The sequence below is a fragment of the Haemorhous mexicanus genome, chromosome Z (assembly GCF_027477595.1).
Source record: "Haemorhous mexicanus isolate bHaeMex1 chromosome Z, bHaeMex1.pri, whole genome shotgun sequence".
NCBI classification, from domain to species: Eukaryota; Metazoa; Chordata; class Aves; order Passeriformes; family Fringillidae; genus Haemorhous; species Haemorhous mexicanus.
The window spans coordinates 8,059,781-8,073,152 of NC_082381.1; positions in this window are offsets into that span (position 1 = coordinate 8,059,781).

Here is a 13,372-nt window from a genome sequence, read left to right on the forward strand (position 1 = left end):
AGGGCACCTTCAAGACAGATGCCCCGTCAAAGGTCCAAGGCAGCGAGTGCCGCAGTCCTGCCTTGCGACAGAGGAGCTTCGGGAAGACTGAAGGACAGCAAGTCCGGTGCTCTGTTATGGAGAGCTCCTGCCACAATGACAGGAAGCTCCTGGTGAACGATGGAGGTCACCAAGTCCCACGGCCTGGCCACCAGGGCACCGGCCGCAGGGATGGGAGAAGCCTCGGAAAGCTCCGAGTCACTGAGTCCTGAGGTCTGGCCGTGAGGCCAGCCGCAGGAGGAACACCTCGGAAATGCTCCGGGTCGGCAAGGAACGAGCCGGCTGTGCGGGGTCTCCTCACAGCACCGCTCTGTCCCGTCCTCTCCCGTCGCGAGCACCGAGCGCTCTGGCCTGGCCACGGTGCTGCCAGCACCTATGTCAGCGCGTGTCACAAAGGGCTGCTCCGACACCCTGTCCCACTCGGTTCCTTGGTGACCCTGCAGCAGCATGTCACAAAGGGCCCTTGGCTACGATGCCACCTCCCCACCCAAGGGGATTTGGGTTGCATGGAATCCAATGGCCCAGGTGTCTGATGCAACCCTGGACTCACCAAGCCCGGCCAAGTGCTCAGGGAAGGGCTCTCCCCGGCGATCGACCCGCAGAGCCCAGCTGGCTGCTGGCCCTGGAGCAGAGCTGCTTCCAGGAAGCGAGAGGCAAACGCATCTTGCCAAGAGTTGAAACGCACCAGAGAGGGAAGATGGCATTAATGTGTGCATAAAGGCCTTTGAAATCCCAGCTCTCTGAGAGGCATTTGGGGCTCTTGGCTTGAAAGACATGATCCGGCTCTGTCCTGTGTTCAAAGGGGGCGAACACACCCTGCCGCTGGTGCTTGCCTTGCTCTCCTCAGGCTCAGGCAGATGCCAAAGCTGCTCTTCACAGCCTTCTCCTCTCCCACGCCCCTCTGCCAAGTGCACGGGGCCTCAAGGACCCAAAGGGAGCACAGGGAGTTTTAGAGTCTGTGCGAAAATATCCACCATCTTCCTCACGATCATCATTGGGGACCACTGAAGACACCCCCTGTCAAAAATCTGACTCTTTAGGAGAGATTTACACGCCAAGGGCCCTGGTATGCATTTGAATGAGGCCAGATTGTGAGAAGGTAAAAGCCTCTCGTTTATTAAAACAAACTACAGAGGACGGGGAGTTTGAGATAGGCCCAAACTCCCACGCAACAACGCAAAGATTAGAAAGTGACCCAAACATGCTGGGTTCTCCCCCAGAATGTAGGCCCCTTCAGAGGGAGAGGAAAATCCCCGAACCCCACCAAAACCCTCATTTTATAACCTCTCTCTGGTCCAGGATTGGTGGCTTTTGGATCCATACATTGATTGGTCGTTTTTCGGGTAATCTCATTAGTCATTATGGATATTCATTCTGGACCAATCATTTTCTCGAGGCATCGAATGATTGGTCACATCCCCTGTCCAATCAACCCCTTTCGACCATCGCCCCCACCAAAGCCTGGACCTCCCCTCCCCAGGAGCCACAGCAAACACCCAGCAACTCACCCCAAAACAACAATTCCCAACCCAGCCCCAATTCAACACAAATTGAACCCATTTATAACAACTCCCCCCTCTAAAACTTTGATCAGGCTTTAGCCTGCATCAACATATTCTACAGTATCTTAACTAGTTTCTTCTTCAGTGGTGTAGAGTTGTCTCAATTTCTGGTATGGCTTGTATATCTCAGTGGCTGACTTGGCAATCTCGGAGTTCTGGGCTGTTTCTACTCCATGTTCTCAGAGTAGCAGCTCTCTTTCAATAAACCTGGATCATAAACCCCATGTCTCATCTTTCCTTCATTCAGTCTCCTTTCTGTACAGATCCAATTTTCTTTCATTGAACCTTCCCTCATTACCTTCTGTTTGAAATTCCCTCTCTTTTCGTATAGCCAAGACGTTTTTCCGTCTTCTATACAAGCTGTTAACAACAACAAGTTGATACAATTGGGGAGCTCGGATACGTGTGGCTTCTAAGGACAGCAGTCCAAGAATCTCCTGCATACAGAGGATGGTGGCATTTCTCCCAGAGCAGTGAGAGTCTGGTACAGGCTCCTCTCCCAGCCATGTCTCCCCTCCACAGAGGATCAGCGAATCTGTGGTAAGAATATAACCTGATCCGGTCTTGCCCCCCACTTTCCTTGTTTATTTCTGGGAGATTCTTCCCAGTTCCTGCTGCAGGAGCTTACCTTCCCTTTTGTATCAACCTGTTTCTTCTGTCTTTTAGGGCCAGATGGTTAGATGCATGGGAGAATGCTCCATCTTTTCCTGAATCTCAGGATCCGTATTAAAAAATACCAGAGATTAAAACACTTCTTTGACAACTCATAGAATTTCACCCCCCCTAAATAGGGGTAAAAAAAATTACAAACTTTCAATTAGGTATTTAACAATAAATCTAACAAAGTTCCATTAAACCTCATCACTTCTGTGTCTTCTCATGGTGTTTCTGATGTCTTCTTCCTTGGAATCAGCTTAGTGTTACTTAGCTGAGGTCGGAGAGAGTCCCTCGGGTGCTGAAAGTGGCCCTTTCACTCGGGTGACATGTGGCCATCCTCCTTGCTGTGTTCCAATAGCTGTTTCTGTGATCAGTAAAAGTCAGAATGGACCTTCCCACTTTGGGATTAACGCTTGTTCTCTCCAGGTCTTGCTTAATAGCCAGTCACCAGGTTGGAATTGGTGGATTTTGAAATCAATGGGAGTAGTTTGAGGAAGATATCCCTCATTTCTTAATTCTTCTGAAGTGCAGGTTATAGTCTTTCTATATTTTCTCACAGCCCTTTCTCCTTCTTCGTATGTTCCAGCATTTCCTGAAGTAGTTAGGAATGTGAAACAACCATCATTTCCTAAGGTGAAACTCCTATATCTGCCCTTGCTTTAGGCCTTACTCTCATTAGTGCCAGAGGGAGACATTTCAAGCAATTCATCATTGTTTCCTCTGTTAATTTTGGAAGAGTTCTCTTGAGAGTCTGATTCATTCTATCTACCCTCCCAGAACTTTGGGGTCTCCATGGAGTATGAAATTTCCAGATGATTTTGAGGGCATTCATTAGTTGTTGTAATATGGTAGCTGTAAAATGAGGACCTCTATCAGAGTCAATAGTATGAATTATTCCATATCCGGGTAGGATTTATTCTAATAAAATTTTGCTTACAGTCTCTGCAGTTGCTTTCCTTGTTGGCTATTCCTCCACCCCATAATTTAGATGGTCTGTTATTACTAGGAAATACTTATAGCTCTGGACCTGGGGTAATTCCGTCAAGTCTCTTTGTATACATTGAAATGATCTTTTTGCGAACTCTCTTCCCCCTGGAGGTAATTTTCTCCTTACTTTTCTATTGATCTTCTGGCATATCATACATTCTCTGGTTATTAGTTTGGCAATTTCCCACACCCCAATGCCTACATAAGTTCTAAGATGATCACACAAAGCTTGAGTGCCTCCATGGGTTGAGACATGTGGGTCCTCTAATATCTTCCTAGTTAATGCTTTGTTTAATACTTGTCTACCCTCTGGCATCCTCCATCCTCCTTTTTCATTTTTTCTGCACCGTGTTTTAGTAAGTCTTCTTCTTCTTTTTCATTAAATAGAAGGATCTCCTCCTTTCCTCCATCTTCCTCCTTCTCATCTCCTATTTCATTTAGTTTGAGGATCTTTTCGGAATTCTCCAGTTCTGCCCTCTTTGCAGTTAGATCTGCCAAGCTGTTCCCCTTGATTTCTCTAGTATGACCTCGATGGTGTCCTTTTGTGTGTACTACTGCTTTTTCTTCAGGCCCTTTCAAAGCTTCTAGCACTGCTCTTCTGAGGCCTTCATGAATTAAGGTTTTTCCTTTTGAGTTAACAAATTCTCTCTCTGCCCAGATTTTCCCGAAGGTACCTACTACCCCAGAAGCATATTTAGAATCAGTGAATATAGTGCCACTCTTCTTGTCCAACCATTTCAGTGCTTTTAATAGTGCATCAATCTCACACCACAGTGCAGAGCAATTCACAGGAAGCTTTCCTTTTTCCACAACTGTCATTGTATGTCCATCTACTGTGGCATATCCTGATCCTCTTTTCCCATCAACTACTCCTGATGAACCATCTCTAAAAAGTATTTCTCCCTCAGACAAAGGTTGTTCCAATAGATCCTCTCTGACTTTTATCTGTAGATCTCTAGTTTCCAGACATTGATGTTCCCAATATTCCTTTGGTTCTCCACAGAAGAACTGTTCAGGCTCCTGAATTCTTGTTGTAGCTCATTCTATATTTTCACTGTTGTTTGAAATCAGTTCATACTTTAAAAGTCTACTGTCTGAAATCCGCTGACATGCTCTTTTCCTCAGGATACTCTTTAAATCACGGGGAGGATACACTTGGATTTTGTTACCTCCAGTTCACTTGTAACCTTCTTCTAGGAGAACTACAGCTGCAGCTGCCGCTTGGAGACAAGCAGGCCAACCTCTGACAGCCGGCTCTCATCATTTTGAGATGTAGGCAGTGGGCTTCCGCACTCCACACCGTTCTTGTACAACGACACCAGAAGCTAGTCCTTCTTCTACGTCAACAAACAGTTCAAAGAGTCTATCCAAATCTGGTAAACTTAACCCTGGGGCATTTGCTCATTTTTCCTTTCATCCTTCCAGCTGCTTCTACTCATCTTCCCTCCAATTTATAGGCTAATCTTCAACCAATTTGTTATCTAGGAATGGAACTAATTTTGTGTGTCCATCTATCCATAGTTCACAGTATCCAATTAATCGAAGTCATTTCCTGACATCCATTTTTGTTTTAGGTGCTGGTAAGGATAGTGTGCCCTGAATTCAATCAGCATCTAATTTCTTGTATCCTTTCCCAGTTATGTGATCCAGATATTTTACTTCAGGTTCAACAAATTGTAACTTCTTTTTGGATACTCTTAACCCTTTTTGCCCCAGGAAGTTCAGTAGATTAACCCTTGTTGCTTGTACCTCCTCTTCTGGTTCCCCAAAAATTAACAAATCATCCACATACTGTTGAACCTGGGAATTTCCTTCGGCTGTAAATTGTCTTATGATTTCTGCTAGAGATTGGCCAAACAAATTTGGTGACGCTGTGAATCCCTGAGGTAACCTTGCAGCTGTTGTTTCCTCCCAGTTTCCTCATCCTCCCAATTCAATGCAAACCATTTTCTACGTTCTTTTTCAAGTGGGCAGGACCAAAAAGCATCTTTCAGATCTATAACACTAAACCATGCATGTTTGGATGGTACTTTACTGAACAAATTGTATGGCTTGGCTACCACTGGCTATCGGGTAACGGTTTGCTTATTGACTTCTCGTAGGTCTTGGACTAACCCATGTGTACCATCTGGTTTCTTTATAGGTAAGATAGGAGTGTTATGTGGGGACAGACATGGTTCTAGAGTTCCTTCTTCAATCAGGTTTTTAATGACAGGTGTCAGTCCTTGTTTCCCTTCCACAGAAATTGACTATTGTTTCATTCTTATTGGAGGAAGGTCAGGTTTCATTTGAACTTCTATGGGTGGAATGTTTAACAGTCCACGACCTCCCTCTTCTGCCCACACCCTTGGATTTATTCCCTTTTCATCTTCTGCCCTCAAAACTATCATCTTTGCTACCATACGTTTTCCCTCTGGTACTTCTCCTATCTTTAGTCTGCACAGCCTTCTCTGAAACTTCCTTTTATAGACACTTCTTCAGTGATGGGTACTTCAAAGGGGTTGCTTTCAGCCCCTCGAACTTTATATCCTCTGTTCCTTAGTTTGCATCCTTTAGGGATTTTTGAAACGCTTGAACCATCTGCCCCAGTGTCAACCAGAAATTCCATTTCTTTGCTCTGAGGGCCAATTTCTAAGTTTACCAGAGGCTCCTTTGGATGACCGATATCATCCCTCAGAGCCTAGAGCCCCTGACACCCCTATAGTCATCTCCTGTTGGCCTTCTTCCGAGGGTGTCCTGTTCTTGTGCGATGGCTTCACCTATTCTTCTTTTTCTACAAAAATTCCTGCTGTGTCCCTTTTCTCCACAAGAAAAACATATGATATCTGCCCAAGGTGGTCTTTCTTCCACCCCCGATGTTCTGCTATCTCTATTGGGCTCTTTCTTGCTACTTGGTCGTTCTTTGAATTCACCTCCTCGAGGCCCTGCGTACTCGCCTTTTCTCGCTCCTGTTGATTCACTGCTTCTGAACCCTGCACTTTCCCTAGCCATTGCTACCATGATTTGGCTTTTGTCCCCGTCTTTTCTTCCTCCCTCCTTAAATATACTTTTTGTGCCTCCCGTAATAACTCATTCCTTCCTTTTTCTTGCCAATCGTCCAGCTTTCCTAATTTTCTCCTGATGTCTACCCAGGCTTTTGTTGCAAATTGAATTTGGGCTAGTACTTGTCCTTCTGGACTGTTGAGATCAACACTAGAATACAAGTGAAAATTTCTTTGGAATCTCTCTAAGCAGCCACTAGGTGACTCATCTTGTTTCTGATGGCTGTCAAATGCCACTTTAGCGTTATTTGTTCTAGGGACGGCTTCTCTTATCCCTCTTCTAATTGGGGTTCTGTATTGTCTCATACTTGTTCTTCCCTCCTCTTGATTCGGGCCCCAGTTGGGTGGATTGAGAGGCATCTTCTCTTCCCCTCTGGGACCACCTCGATTCTCCCTCTCCCAAATTTTCATGCCTGCTGCACGAATCATTTGTATTTCCTCTGAGGAAAAGAATAGTTCTAAAATTGAATTCAATTCTTCCCATGTGTAAATATTGGGTCCCAAAAACTGATCTGGTTGCTGTGAGATGCCTATGGGATCTTCTAAGAAAGATTTAATTTCTTTCTTACAATTTCTAACCTCAGAGGCAGTTAATGGGGCATTCACAAAACCAATACCGCCACTGGCTCGCCCCATAGGCTCTTCCCTTTGAGGAAACAATTTTTCAGTCTTCCCACCTTCATCTTGAATTTTCTTTGCTTGGAACTTTGTATTATATTAGTGGCTTGCTACATGCTCATCTGGTTCAATGAACTTCTTTTCCTCTAGATTCTTCCAACAACAGGCCCTTTGCATTCCCTGACCTTTTGTTCGCACACTTTCCTCCTGCTTTGGGCTCTCAGTATGTAGGGGTAAGGGGGACAAATGAAAAGGAATGTTCTGTGATGTTCCAGGAATAAGAATAGGGGAAGAGGCACTTTGGCTTATGGGTTGAAGTATGGGGGAAAAGTAAAGAGGTGTATTTTGGAAAGTTTTGGGAGCCAAGACTGAGGGGTATGGATACTCTGAGCGGTACTAGAGACCGGTGTCTGGGTACTTGACGGAACTGGAGGGAGTCTGTGAAACGGAAGGACTACTAGAACAGGCAGGTTCTGGTATGTTTGAGAGGGGAGGTGATACAGAAGAGGGGATGCCAGGAGCAGGACAGCTTGAATGAAAAGGTTGAGGTGATTTTAGAACTCCTGTGGGAGTAGATACTGAAATGGCATCCACCTTGTGAGAGGGTACCGAGGGGTACAAGGTTGGAGGGGGAGGAGGAAGGTGGTCTATGGCAGGAGGTGGAGGAGGAGGTAACGGGCGGTAATCTAAGGGATCAGGAGGGGGAGGCGAGGCAAGACGGTCTAAAGGATCCCACCTCCTTTCTGGTAGCATAGCTTCTTCTTTTTCTTCTTCCCTGGATAATTGATACACTTTTCTTTCCTTTTCCTGTTTCTCCCTTTCTAACCAATATTTAGCATACTTAATCTCTTCCCCTCAAGCTTCTACTCAGGTCTTAACATATCTATTTCAAGCTATACATAGCCATCTTTCTTTGGTCTTGTACCAGGGCTAATAAACAAGTCCTTCAGCAATACTCTCTTTAGGCCATATTTCTGTAGGGTATCTTATCATTTCTATTTTATCTAGAGCCTTCATTCCCTCATTAGTATCCCAATATATTAAAAGGTCACCTAAAGGACTACTAGGAGGTATTTTCTTCCAAGCTTCCTTTCAGTTTCTCTTCCTGCTGGCACTTTTTCCAGCACACTGTCCCATCGTTACCGAGCAATTACAATTTTTTTTTTTTTTTTTAATTATGGATAAGTATTAGTTATTAATGAGAAAGAGAAAAGAAATAATAATTTTTGTGGAAAATGTAATAATAACAGTTACTTTAACAAGTTCCTTATGGTAAGAGACAAGAAAAAGATGGCAACTTAAAGAAGTGTTTGACGTGGGAAATGAAACAAAGAAGGCATCTTTGGTGGGAAACAAAAGGAAAAAAATGGTGGCTCCAAGAAGTATTTAGTGTGCGAAGCCAAATAAATATGGCAGTTTCACAAGGGTTTCAGAATAAAAATGTCAACTCAAATGAACCTTTATAAGCTACAAAAAATGAAATGTCAAAGTTAATTCCAAGAAGAAATGTAATATCTATCCTTTTCAACAAAATTGAACCCCATTTATAACAGCCCCGAGACCTGAGAGCCTTGCTAAGCTCTTGTTTTCATCGGTGAGTTTGCTATGTGCTACACTGAGCCCAAGGAGAAGAAGAAAAGGGCACTGTGCCCTTTTTGCAACAATAGCCTTGGAAGCTGTCCTACCTCTGGGCCTGGCTGGACTTCTCCTGAGTTTTGGGGGTGGTCCCCCAAAGAAGAGTCCTCTTGCTCGTTTGTAACCATCTTGAAAACTGAGATGACAGGAGCCTCTCCACCAGAAAAAAAACTGAGACGTGAAATCCTGATGTGGAAAGGCCTCTCTCACACTTTCCAAGGACTGGGACTGAAAGCCCAGTCCAGGGGGAGGTGTGTAGGGAGGAGGCAAAATGGATGTTGCAGGTGTGGGCAGTTGACCATAAAAACAATGGCTCTGGCTTCCTGCTGAGAACATGGACTATCTGTTACATCTGTTCTTTATTGTATCTGTTTCCCCCCTGGCAATTTCCAACAGAGTTCTCCTAATAACCTCTGAGTTAGCTAGAGGTTTTGAGATCTCCCTGACTTAACAGGCAGATCCTCCACTGGACGGGACCACAGGACTTTGTCTCTGGATTTGGTAGCTATATCTCCCTCTTTTTCTCTCTATTTCTCTATCATTTCCTCTCCCTTAAACCCTCTATCACATTTTGCTGTGTTCATTCAATAAAGGTGCATTTCTTTTGATTATCATTGCAAAGCCCCTTACACATTGTGGGTCCTTTTTGCACCCTGAGATCAACCCACGAACCATCAGGAAGCCCCTTTGTAAGGACGGTTCATGACAGGGAGCCAAAGGGAGAAAGCTCACTACCTCACTGGGGGCTCCTGGGGAAGCAATTTGCTTGGGAATCAAGCCCCTCTCTTCTAAAGGCATTTCCCCAAATGGATACATTTCCCAGGGAACACCAACACCTACCTAAGAAACCCTGGCAAGGCTAAATCACTTCTGCTCCTGGCAGCACAGCCACTCCAGCTGGAACTCACCTTCCTTCCCCCCCCGCGTCTGTCTCCCTGGGTGCCTTGCGGCGCGCAGCCCCGGATTCCCTAGAAACAAGGGCTGCCAGCTGCCTCTTCACGTGCCTGAACTCCTGCCCACCATCAGGGCAGCAAAAGCAGGCTGTTCCCAGCCCGGGAGCGGAGCCCTGTTCCCGCAAGGGGCCCTGCTCAGCCCCTTCCCCACTGTGCACACAGCCCTTCTCCTGCCCGCCCAGAACACTCTTGGCACAGCAGAGCACAAGCTGGCCGGCTCTGGGCTCAGCACAGCCCAGGCTTTGCAGCCATGGCCCAGAGAGATGGGAAGGGTCCCCTGCCTCTGCTCTCGCTTGGCTGGGTTTCTGACTGGCTCTGAGGCAGGGGCTGCGGTTCCTCGCTTGTGGGGAGAGCAGAGCCACACCCAGCGTGCAGGCACTGCCTGACAGGCCTGCGGCCACAGGGACGGTCCCGCCTCTGAGTCTCAGCCCTTCCCTGCTGCTGCTGCTCCCTTTGCTTTTAGGCACACCCAAAGCTCGCTGCTAAGCCACGCTGCTCTCTGGTTCTGCCCTCTTCCTGTCCCTGTGTAGGGGTGGAGCAGTGCTGTGCTTTCAGGAAGCTCCTTGTGAAACCTTCCAGCATTGACAGCTCCTTTGCCCCTGGTGGATGCTTGCCATGGACACCCTCAGGGTTGGCTTCAGAGCATCCTCAAGTTGGCTCTTCTCCAACCCAGGCTCCTTGTCCCCTTCAGCGTGCTCAGCACGACCTTTAACTGCACGGCACTGTTCAGCTGTAGCAGCAGGACAGGGACCTTTGCAGCCTGAGGTGCCCTTGTTCCTCTCTGTCCATGCACAGAAGGCAGCGTGGAGGAGAGGGGCAGCAGGGCCCTGCGTGTCCCCGGGCTCAGGTTTTGCGCCGTTTCAGCTCCACGGAGACGCGGGTCAAGCAAAAAACCCAAACTCTTTATTAAGGGAAAGCAAAGGGAAGGGGTGAGCTGGGAGGTAAAGAGGGGATGGGCAGGGCCTGAGGGCTGCAGGGAGGGAGCTGCCAACAAGGAGAGAGATGGCAGGAGGTCCTGAAGCTTCCCACAGGCTCAGCTCTGATCAGCGACAGCTGTGCCTGGAGCTCCAGCTGGTGCATCCTGCTCTGCAGGTGCTCCCATCTTAGGGTTTTGGAAAAACCGCAAACTGTTAATAAGAGGAAAGTGAAGCAAAGGGGTGAGCAGGGAGACAAAAAAGGGGATGGGCTTGGCTGGAGGGCTGTAGGGAAGGAGGTGCCAAGAGGGAGAGAGATGGCAGGAGGTCCTGGAGCTTCCCACAGGCTCAGCTCTGAGCAGCAAGAGCTGTGCCTGGAGCACCACTGGGTCCATCGTGCTCTGCCGGTGCTCCCGTCTTCAATGGGAACTGGAAATCTCCAAAGGCTGACGGTGCAACTGATCCAGCAGACGAACGAAGTGCTGCAGATCTTCTTTCAAACGTCAGCTGTATCAGTATGCTGATGCACGATGGGCTCTCCTCTTCTTTCAGGGCTTGAAGAGCTGGAAGAGAAAGCAACAGAGGCACGGTCAGAGGCCAGACTGAGGGAATCCAAGGAAAGCCTCCTGCCAGGACCATCCCAGCTGGCTCTTGCCATGGCCAGGAGGGAGCGGGAGACAAGGGCTTTTGCCGGACGGTGCAGGCCACGGATGCTGCGCAGCTCCGGGGCCGGGACGTGCAGCTGCCCACGGCGGTCCTGGCTGCCACGCGGCTGCCCTGACTCACCCTCAGTGAGGACCTGGAGCTCCTCCTGCTGCCCGGTCATGAGCACTCCGGCCAGCCCTGGCAAGACAGAGCCCGTGTCGGCCCCAGGTGGCGCAGCTGCCTGACACGGGCGCTGCCAGGCCTGTGGCCGCACGCCCTCCTGGCCGGGCAGGGCTCCTGCTGGCCCCTGCCGCCTGCTGCCACCGCAGGCCATGGCTGCAGGAGGGCGGCGGCAGCGCCGAGGGCGGGCGCTGCTCCGGGCGCCCCAGGCGGAGCTCCGGCTCTCGGGGCAGCTGCTGGGCCAGGGGCAGGGAGGGGCCCCAGGCTAGTGGCTCACCGATGATCCTGACGGCCGCCTGTCGCACGGACCTCTGTGGGCTCTGCAGGTACGGCAGCGCCCAGCGCAGGTGCTCGGCCGCTCGGCTCTCCTCCTGTAGCAGCTGTGGGGAGCGCCAGCAGGGAAGGCTCGGTGCGGGCTCTGCCCCTCATCCGGGCGCTCCCTGAGTCCTGCAGCGGCCGAGCCGGCCCGCACGGCCCGTGGCAGGGAGCAGGGTGGGGGCGCAGGCTGGAGGGTCCGGGCGCGGCGCCGGGCAGAGCCGCTGCTGCCAACCCCCCGCACTGAGCACCTAGGACAAGGATCAGGCTGCCGGGCTGTCCTTACCAGTTGCTCGGCGAACTTCATTCTCTGCTCCTTCCTCAGCAGCTCCTCCAGGTCCCTCCTCCGCAGGAAGTGTGCAGCACAAAGCAGGGCTTCGCCAGAGGCCTGGAGAGCAGCACAGAGCTGCAGTTGGCACCAGAGCCTGGGCCACAGGACCCATGTCCATGTGCCATGGCCAGGGCACGCTGCAGCCTGCCAGGCGCCGGGGCAGGCGGTGGTCGAGTCCCCTACCAGGGGTGCGGCAGCATGGCACAAAACCTCACCTTGGCAATGTGCGGGTTGTCATCGTGCCAGCCCAAGAACAGAGGGAGCAGGCTCTGGCTGGCAGTTGTCGTGAGAGGATTTTCCCTCTCTTCCGCTACCAGCTCCATCACCTGGCAGAAGAGCTGAATGGAGAGCAGCTGCACGTGCCTGTTGTCTTGGAAGGAAAGGAAAAGTGCTAAGCGCCAACTACTCCCGGCCCATTGGGGCACATGACCAAAACTGCAGAGAGCACAGAGTTTCCAGGCAGCGTCCAGTGCCCTTGGCGGGGGGCACAGAGCCTTACACTCTCCAAGTGTTCCAGGAGAGGCTCAGCCAGCTTCAGGGCGGTGACGCTGGGTAGCATGAGGTCCTTGTCCTGGAGCATGTGCGTGAGCACACAGAGGCTCATGCAGACAATCTCTGCGTCTGGGTCAGCCAGCTGCTCCACCAGGTGTGGATACAGGCCGCGTATTCCTCCGTCCTGGGTGCAAGACGAGACCGTGCTGTGAAGCCGTGAAGGGCCGCAGCACCCACAGCTGGTTGGGCCACTGGGGCAGCGGAAGCGGGAGGCAGGAGAGCTGGGAGCAGCTGCCTCTGCTGCCAAAGGGCAGCCAGGCCCAGAGGTAGGCAATGCCTAGCCCCACACTGCCAGTGGGGCTTCATCCGCTGCCCCCTTCTCACCAGCGAGGGCTCCTGGCTGAGCACCACGAGGCCTCTGAGCGCCAGGTGCAGCGTGTCCCTGCACTGGCTGGGCAGGAGCCTGGATAGCACCAGCAGGGCACTGGGACCGTGTGTGCTCAAGTCCAGGCACTCCAGGAGCTGAAAGGCACAGCAGAGCAGTGTCAGGGGAGCCGGCCGGCACGAGCCCACAGCCGCACAGGGCCGGGCCCAGGCAGCAGCAGCAGCAGCAGACGCGGGCAGCGTCGCAGGCGGCTGCGGCTACGAGAGACCCCAGAGCTGGGAGGCAGCTCAGGCAGGCAGCGCTGGCCATCAGGCTCACCTCCACAAAGAAGGCCAGGGCAGGCAGATGCCAGCGTGGCTGCTTCCCAACCAGCAGGCTGAGCAGGTGCGAGGCCATGAAGGGACACAAGGGGGTCAAGGCAGGGCGCATCTCCCTGGTAGGGGAAAAAGGCACAGAGGCCCTGAGCCAGTGGGCAAACCTGTCCCAGGATTGACTGGCAGATGTCTGATCTTTCCCCAGCTCTCTGTATGGGCACATGGACCCCTTGAGAGGCGGCTGCTCCTGGGCTTTGTCCTCCCCAGCTTTTTCCAGTCAGCTCTGCCCTCCCTCACTGACAAG